At 35.0% G+C, this 7,561-nt stretch overlaps 1 long non-coding RNA gene across 1 annotated transcript; it reads right to left on the bottom strand.

The window, feature by feature from the left end:
* Positions 1 to 5,649: 5,649 nt before the first annotated feature.
* Positions 5,650 to 6,118, bottom strand: LOC125469514. The gene is made up of 2 exons (XR_007251800.1): positions 6,036 to 6,118; positions 5,650 to 5,873 (listed from the first exon to the last, which is right to left on the bottom strand). It is a non-coding gene; the product is annotated as an uncharacterized LOC125469514 (long non-coding RNA).
* Between the last annotated feature and the right edge of the window lie 1,443 nt (positions 6,119 to 7,561).

The following is a 7,561-nucleotide window of genomic DNA, read 5'->3' as shown; positions in this document are numbered from 1 at the left end:
TTGAGTTCCAGACTGAGTGTAAAACTTTTGAATGAACTTACTAGAAAGTTGAGTCCAAGAGGTAATTGATCTCGCTGGCAGAGTCTTGAACCAGGTTCTAGCATCACCCGTGAGAGAGAAAGGGAAAAGCTTTAGGCGAATGAACTCATCGGAGACGCCTTTAATGTTCTGTGTCCCACAAATATCCAGAAAGTTATCTACATGTTCACTAGCATCTTGATTCTCATCACCAGAAAACTTGGGCAACATGTTAATAACATAATCTTTGATCTCATAAGAAGAAGTAGCATCAAGTTCAGGAAAACTATGCATGATTGTCAAGAAGAAAATTGCGGCATAGAGAAATCTTGAATGGTTCGAGGTGCACCATCGTTATTGCCGTTCGCAGCCATCTCTTCTTGCTCTTGCTCCTCCTTTGCCTTCCCTTCTCTTTGTTCCTTGCGAATTTGCCTGAGCTTTCGTTCCATCTGTGGTTCAAATTCCACAAGCTGCCTTTCTGAGGAACGAGTATCGACCATTCACCTATGAAGAACCAAAAGGTGATTTCGGTAATGCGCTTTCAGATGTAACACAGAGAATCTGCTGATAGGTTATGGTAGTAAAAAAATTCCAATTGGAAGACTAAAAGACTCGGGGTGGTAAGGGAAAACTAAAAGCCAAAAGAAGAAGGTATGTACTGGACCATGATAACCAGACACTAACAGTCAAACAAGGAAAAGTCCAATTGACAATTAAAGATTTATGCAATCAGCGATTTTGTTTTGTCTTTTTTTTTTTTTTTTTTTCAGAATATGAAAACAAAAACAAGATAACGAACAGAAACAGAAGTAAAAATAAACTAAAAGAAAATAAAATTTAAAAAAAAAAAATCAGTTAAGTAGAATGTAATCAACAAGCCGAGTTGGGATTAAGGGGCAATCCGAGGCAACGGCGCCAAAAACTTGATGTTTATTTAAACTAACCTAATTAATAGATTAATTTAAACCAAATTAAACTCGCAAACACACGAATCAATTGTATAAATATTTGCAAATACGAGGTTGATCCCACAGGGATTGCTTTTAATACCAATTCAACCAGTTAATTACGTGAAACTTAACTAAGAAACGAATGATTGATTAATTGATTATGAAAAATAATTAAAACTTTAACTTAAAATTAAACCAGGAATATGAATAACGAAAACACGCAACAAATGAAATGTTGAAAGAAATTAATGTGATGGAAGCCTAAGGTCATGAATCCACCAATAACAATCCTATTCCCTTTTCTTCAAGCTGATTACTATCCAATTACCATGCCAACATTTAAGGTTGTTCTTTCTAAGATATGAATTAATCCTTGGTCAGGCATCAAATCGTGTCTATACGTGATAACTATATCCTATTGGTTAGGCATACAATTAAACACATAAAACCCATTAAGCACTGAAGAATAATGTCAACCAAGTAGGACTAGTTTGATATTGGTCATCCTCACTAGTTTGTCCACTCTTCTTAATCTTAGTTTCAATAAACCTAATTGATATTGGTTATCCTCTCAGATTTATCTAAATATCTAGAAACAAGTCCGCAATGATGGCCAATCACAAGAACATTCGAAACTAGAATAGATTAAGCACAAAGATTAAGAACTAAACATGGCATGTCATCGAATAATAATCAACAAGATACTTCGGAAATAATCATGTCATGGCTTCATCATAAACCTTAGAAAAGTATTTTAGTTACACATAATCATAATAAAAATCACAAAAGAAGTCATGGAAGATAAAACCCGGAAAAGAATGGTAAGAGCACGCTAAACTGTCCTCCTTCACTTTGGACGAATTTTCTTGTGTATTTCGTTTCTCTTTTGACGACCTAGGGCCCTCTATTTATTCTATAAAATCCTAAAAAGTCTGATAAAAACTATCCTAAAAGAAAACAAATTCCTAAATAATCAATGAGAGAAACTAGGAAAGAATCCTTCCTAACTTGGGAAACACGGCATCTGATTGGCACGCCAGATTTGGGGGCCATTTCCCTTCTGGAAAATTCTATAAAAATATGGAAAACATAGCTTTATCTCTTATCTTTCTAGGCATATATCGCATGCCACTAGAAAAAATCGGGAAAGCCTTCAAATCTTCATTCTCTACAGCTGCACAATTCTGACGGGAAAACAACTTCTGCGGAATTGACTTGTAAAACTGGAATGTTCAGCTTCATGGAAAATTACAAAATTTGAACAAAATGATCTTCAGCCTCTTAGCTTCCTTTTCCAATTGGCCTTGCATCAAAACTCCTCCGGAAAGTTGAATTATCACCAAAGACGTCCTGCATGCGCAGATTGGCTGAAACAGAGAAAAGGAAAGTAATAAGGTTCTTTTATAATCAATTCCTTAACAAAACATAGGGATAATTATTATGAAAATATGATAAATAATGCACCTATCAATTCTTCCTCTCAGAATATCTAATTATGATCTGAGTACCTCGACAGCAACTCAGAAATCCATGACCAATCCTCATCACCATCAATGTTCTTATATGACTGTGACATCTTAGATCGTCCAGATTTACCTACAAAACAGGATATGTATTAGGAGAAGTTATACATGAACATATGCAGCATGAAGTTAATGCAAACAGTACAAAGTAGGACAGTCAATTAGACCATGGTAGCCCAAAAGCCAATTTTTTCGCTAAATCAGGCTAAGGTTTATATGAAATCAAGCAGGAAAGATTTGTGCGGACATCCTAAGGAAGAATGCTTTGCTAATGTTATGGGAACTAAAGAAAAAAGGAAAGCTAGCCATGAGTTGTGTCGTGGTAGTGGAGAAGAAAGTGAAAGTGTCAATACGGGCACAACAAGGACACCATATGTAAGTAGTGGGAGTGTGAGTGCCACACATTCACAACAAACCGGTTCTTTTCTACCACCTAGGTCAAGGGGACCACTTGATAGGTATGTTACATCGGAAGCTTGTCAAACCACATTGAATACACCTTTCAAAAAAGAGGAAAGAAGACAAGCATCCCGAGCACTTGTGTGATGGTTCTACACTAGTGTCATTCCATTCAATGCGGCAAACAATGAACATTATGTTAATGCAATGAAATTGGTATCCAATTTTGGTCCCAGCTTTAATGCTCCTACAAGCCATGAATATAGAACTTGGATGCTCAAAGAAGAAGTTGATGATGTACAAACTATGATGAAGGAACATCAAAAGGCTTGGAAGAGATATGGATGCACTATTATGTCGGATGGATGGTCGGATGGTAAAAGTAGGTGTGTAATCAATTTTCTTGTCAATAGCCCGCAAGGTACTTAGTTCTTGAAATCGATTGATGCATCGGCCTCTATTAAGAATGGAGATTTGTTGTATGGCTATTTGGATGATGTTATTCAAGAAATTGGGGAGGAGAATGTGGTTCAAGTTAATATCCAACAATGCTTCGAACTACAAAAATGCCGGGGCAAAACTTATGGAGAGGAAAGAGAAGGTGTGGTGGACTCCATGTGCGGCTCATTGCATTGATTTGATGCTATAAGATATTTCTAAGATGGCATGGTTTGATGACACACTCAAACGTGCTAGGTGTATTTCAAAGTATCTATATGGGCATCAATGGGTACTAGCTTTGATGAGAAAGTACACCAACAATTTGGAAATTGTTCGTCCAGCGGTCACTAGGTTTGCCACTTCTTTCCTTACACTAAAAAGCTTACAAAAGCAAAAGGAAAATCTTGTTGCTTTGTTTGCCTCTCAAGAATGGTCGGAAAGTACCTATGCAAAATCTCGTGAAGCAAAGTTGGCTAAGCATCATGTGTTATATGATCGTGAATTTTGGGGTTTCCTATTGCATTAAGGGTGTTCTTCCTCTTGTTTGTGTTTTGAGAGAGGTTGATTCGGAGGACAGACCTCCCATGGGTTTTATATATGAGTTGATGGATGCTGTAAAAGAGAAAATTGCAAGTAATCTTAACAAAGTGGAGAAAAAAATATATGCCTATTTGGAGAAAGATAGATCATTGATGGGACGATCAACTTCATCAACTACTACATGCAGCAGGCTATTACTTAAACCCACAATTTCGATATGATGATAATTTCTCAGGTACTGATGAAGTGCGAAATGGTTTGTTTGCTTGCATGGATAGGATGCTTAGGAAAGGGAAAGAACGTGAAGAGGCCGATTGTCAATTGGATTTATATAATGATAGGCGTGGTCCATTTGCGGATTCTATGGCTATGCAAACTAGGAAAAAGCAAACACCAAGTAAGATTTAATTAGTCAATTGTTAATATCTTTTTGTCATTAACACTTAAATTACTTACCTTACTAATATTGTTTTTTTAGCGGCTTGGTGGGAGTGCTTTGGGCATAAATCACCCGAGTTAAGGAAGTTTGTTGTCCAAGTTCTAAGCCTTAATTGTAGTGAGTCGGGATGTGAGAGGAATTGGAGCACATTTTCAATGGTAAGTAAATATATTATTAGTATCTTAAGCGTTATTTTTGCTTAAGACGATTAGACTTGAGTAATAGAATTGATTTATTTGTAGATTCATACAAAAAGAAGGAATAGGCTTGAACATAAAAGGCTTAATGCTTTAGCCTATGTCAAGTATAATTTGGCTTTACAACAGAGAAGTCATAAAAGGAGGGAGAAGTATGATCCTATTGTTGTAGAAGAAATTGCCTTTGATGATGAATGGATAACGGAGATGGAAGATCCCGTTCTTCCCGAAGATCTTACATGGCTTGAGGATGAGTTATTGTATAATGTTGAGGCCGTAAGGAATGTGCCACCCCCGATTTATGAAGGTGGTCCATACATTCGAGAGCCTAGAGAGTCTTCTACTCCTCCTCCTTGCGAGCCTACTCAACCTTAGGGTCCTATTACATACAAAAGAAAACGGGGTAATGAAGAATCCTCAAGTCAAACAAATGTGAAGTATGATTTGGAAGAATCTTTTGATGAATTGATGACATACCCTACAAGGTCATCTAGAGTTGGCAATGAAGAGGATGATGCCTTCTATTTAGATGAAGAGGATTTGGATGATTGATTGATATCTTTGGTTGTATTTTGATTTCTATGAAGAGGATTTGGATGAATGATTGTTTTCTTTGTTTGTATTACCTTTTGAATGATGAATTTGGATGATATTACCTTTGAATGATGAATTTGGATGATATTACCTTTGAATGATGAATTTAGATGATATTATCTTTTAAATGACTATGGATTTGAATGAAAAATTGAGAATGGATGTTTATTTTACGTAGTATTATTTTTATACAATTATATGTATAATATATCAAACATATATATAAAAATAAATAAATAAATCATGTTAGGCTTCGCCTCACGCCTAGGCCAAGCTTCGCCTCGGATGTCTCGCCCACGCCTTACGCTTTTAATACATTTCTTTTTTTATAGACAATATTTACATAAGGAGGGCAAAACAATAATTATGTAATATTAAGAAAAAATATGCACTTACTAAGAGAAACTGTCCAATTATCATTATCTCACTCTTTTTAAAATTTTAAAAACTAATCACACTCCTTAATCAAAAACAAAAAATAAAAATGAAATTGTTCACACACACAGTGTGTCCTCATCTGCTAGTAGTTATAAGCTAAACACTTTATGAGAATTTAAACGGTTATTAAAAACTTCAAACACAAAATGTAATACACAAAGCATATCTACAAATCTTTCACATATTGGCAATTCTTATCGTGTGGAAAATGATACATTATGCACAACAATGGAAGGCCAAATTGTATTACAGAATAACTATAATAGTTTGATAAATGTAGTTTGCACATACTATCCATTGCTTGAACAAAGGACGGGTTCTTCTCAAGTAAAGCCTGTAGTTTGCACACACTAACTAGGTCAGAATACGTTGCACTGACACCCTCATGTGAATCACAAAATAAAGACCTAATTGGCTCATGTAGACAACCTCTCAGGTAAGAACATAAATCTTAACACGTCGAAAATCTAAAAAAAAGGGGAAATGCAGAAGCGACCTGTGGTAATCCATGATTCCATGTGAACTTGAGAATGCATTCTGAAGCAAGAATCTGAACTCAGGAGTTTTGTCCCACAGAGCCTTCAGAAAAATGAAAACAAAAGGCATAGAAACTAGGTAAGAATAAACATCGATTAGAAAATAATTCACTATATAAATCTTTTTTTTTCAACTTTGAGGACTGGCATAAAAAGAAGCTTTAAACAAGGAGCAATAATTTGATGTTGATAAACAAAACCTATTTCATGGATATTACAAGAGTTATTATTTTGAACAACGCACCTTTTCACTGCTTGACCCTTAAGAAGATCTTTCTTTAAAATATCACTACATGGGAAGAGAGAATAAACGAAGAACAAAATTAACTTCATATGTCAGCCTATATAACTCCATTTTGTGCTAAGATGAAAATTAGCCTTGAGCTAAGATGAAAATGGCACTAGTGTTCAATTCCTATAGCTGCAACTGCTATGCATATTATCTCCTAGTCACATTATATAACTCCATTTTGTGCTTTCTTAGTAACAAAATTAATTTACATTATTCAATGACTTCTGTAAACTAATATCAAATTTTGTCACCAACCTCCAACTGCTATGCATATTATCTCCTATAGTCACATTATTTAGCTCGATGTCTTCATTCTAATGAAGCATCACAAGTTTATAATTAAAAATAGGGTAAAGTATAAAAAACTACCTCAACTATTGGGGTAACGACAGTTTCATACCTCATCTTTTAAAATTGACAATATTATACCACATCTTACGAATTTGTGACAATGTCATACCTCCGTCACTTTTTCTGTTAGTTTTTTCTGTTAAATGCTGACGTGGCAAGAGACGGGGACTACTTTCTATTAAAAAATTAATAAAATATTATTAAAAACTAAAAAAATATTTAATATTTTTTAAATATTAAAATAATAAATAAAAGTAAAATTAAAAAAAAAAGGGTAAAGTACAAAAAAATACCTCAACTATTGGGGTCACGACAGTTTCATACCTCATCTTTTAAAATTGACAATGCCATACCGCATCTTACGAATTTGTGACAATGTTATACCTCCGTCAATTTTTCGGTTAGTTTTTCTGTTAAGTGCTCACGTGGATTGATTCGGGACATATTTTCTATTAAAAAATTATTAAAACTAAAAAACAATTATTTAATATTTTTTAAATATTAAAATAATAATAAAAAGCAGAGAAAAATAAAAAATAAAAACCATCAGTTCGTCCCTCCCTTCCCCCTTCCCCCTCCTCTCTCTTCTCCCCATCTTCATTTTCTTCCCTTCACCTGCAAACCCAAAAAAATAAAAAAAATAAAAAAATTTTGAAAACCCAACAACCCCCTGCGGAAGAACAAGAAGGAGAAGGAGGAGGAGGAGGAGGAGGAGGAAGAAGAAGAAGAAGAGGAAAAAAAAGGAGGAAGGAAAAAAAAAAATTCCCCCCTGTCGGCGCGGAAGAAGAAGAAGGGAGAGGGAGAAGGAGGAAGTTTTAAAACCATCAACTCCCCTGCGGAAGA

This window comes from the organism of the source record quoted next, unplaced genomic scaffold (assembly GCF_019419815.1).
Source record: "Pyrus x bretschneideri cultivar Hongxiangsu unplaced genomic scaffold, Pyrus_bretschneideri_v1 Contig43, whole genome shotgun sequence".
In the NCBI taxonomy this organism is placed as follows: Eukaryota; Viridiplantae; Streptophyta; class Magnoliopsida; order Rosales; family Rosaceae; genus Pyrus; species Pyrus x bretschneideri.
The sequence above is the reverse complement of the archived record's forward strand: the minus strand, read 5'-3'. Positions and strand labels throughout refer to the sequence as shown.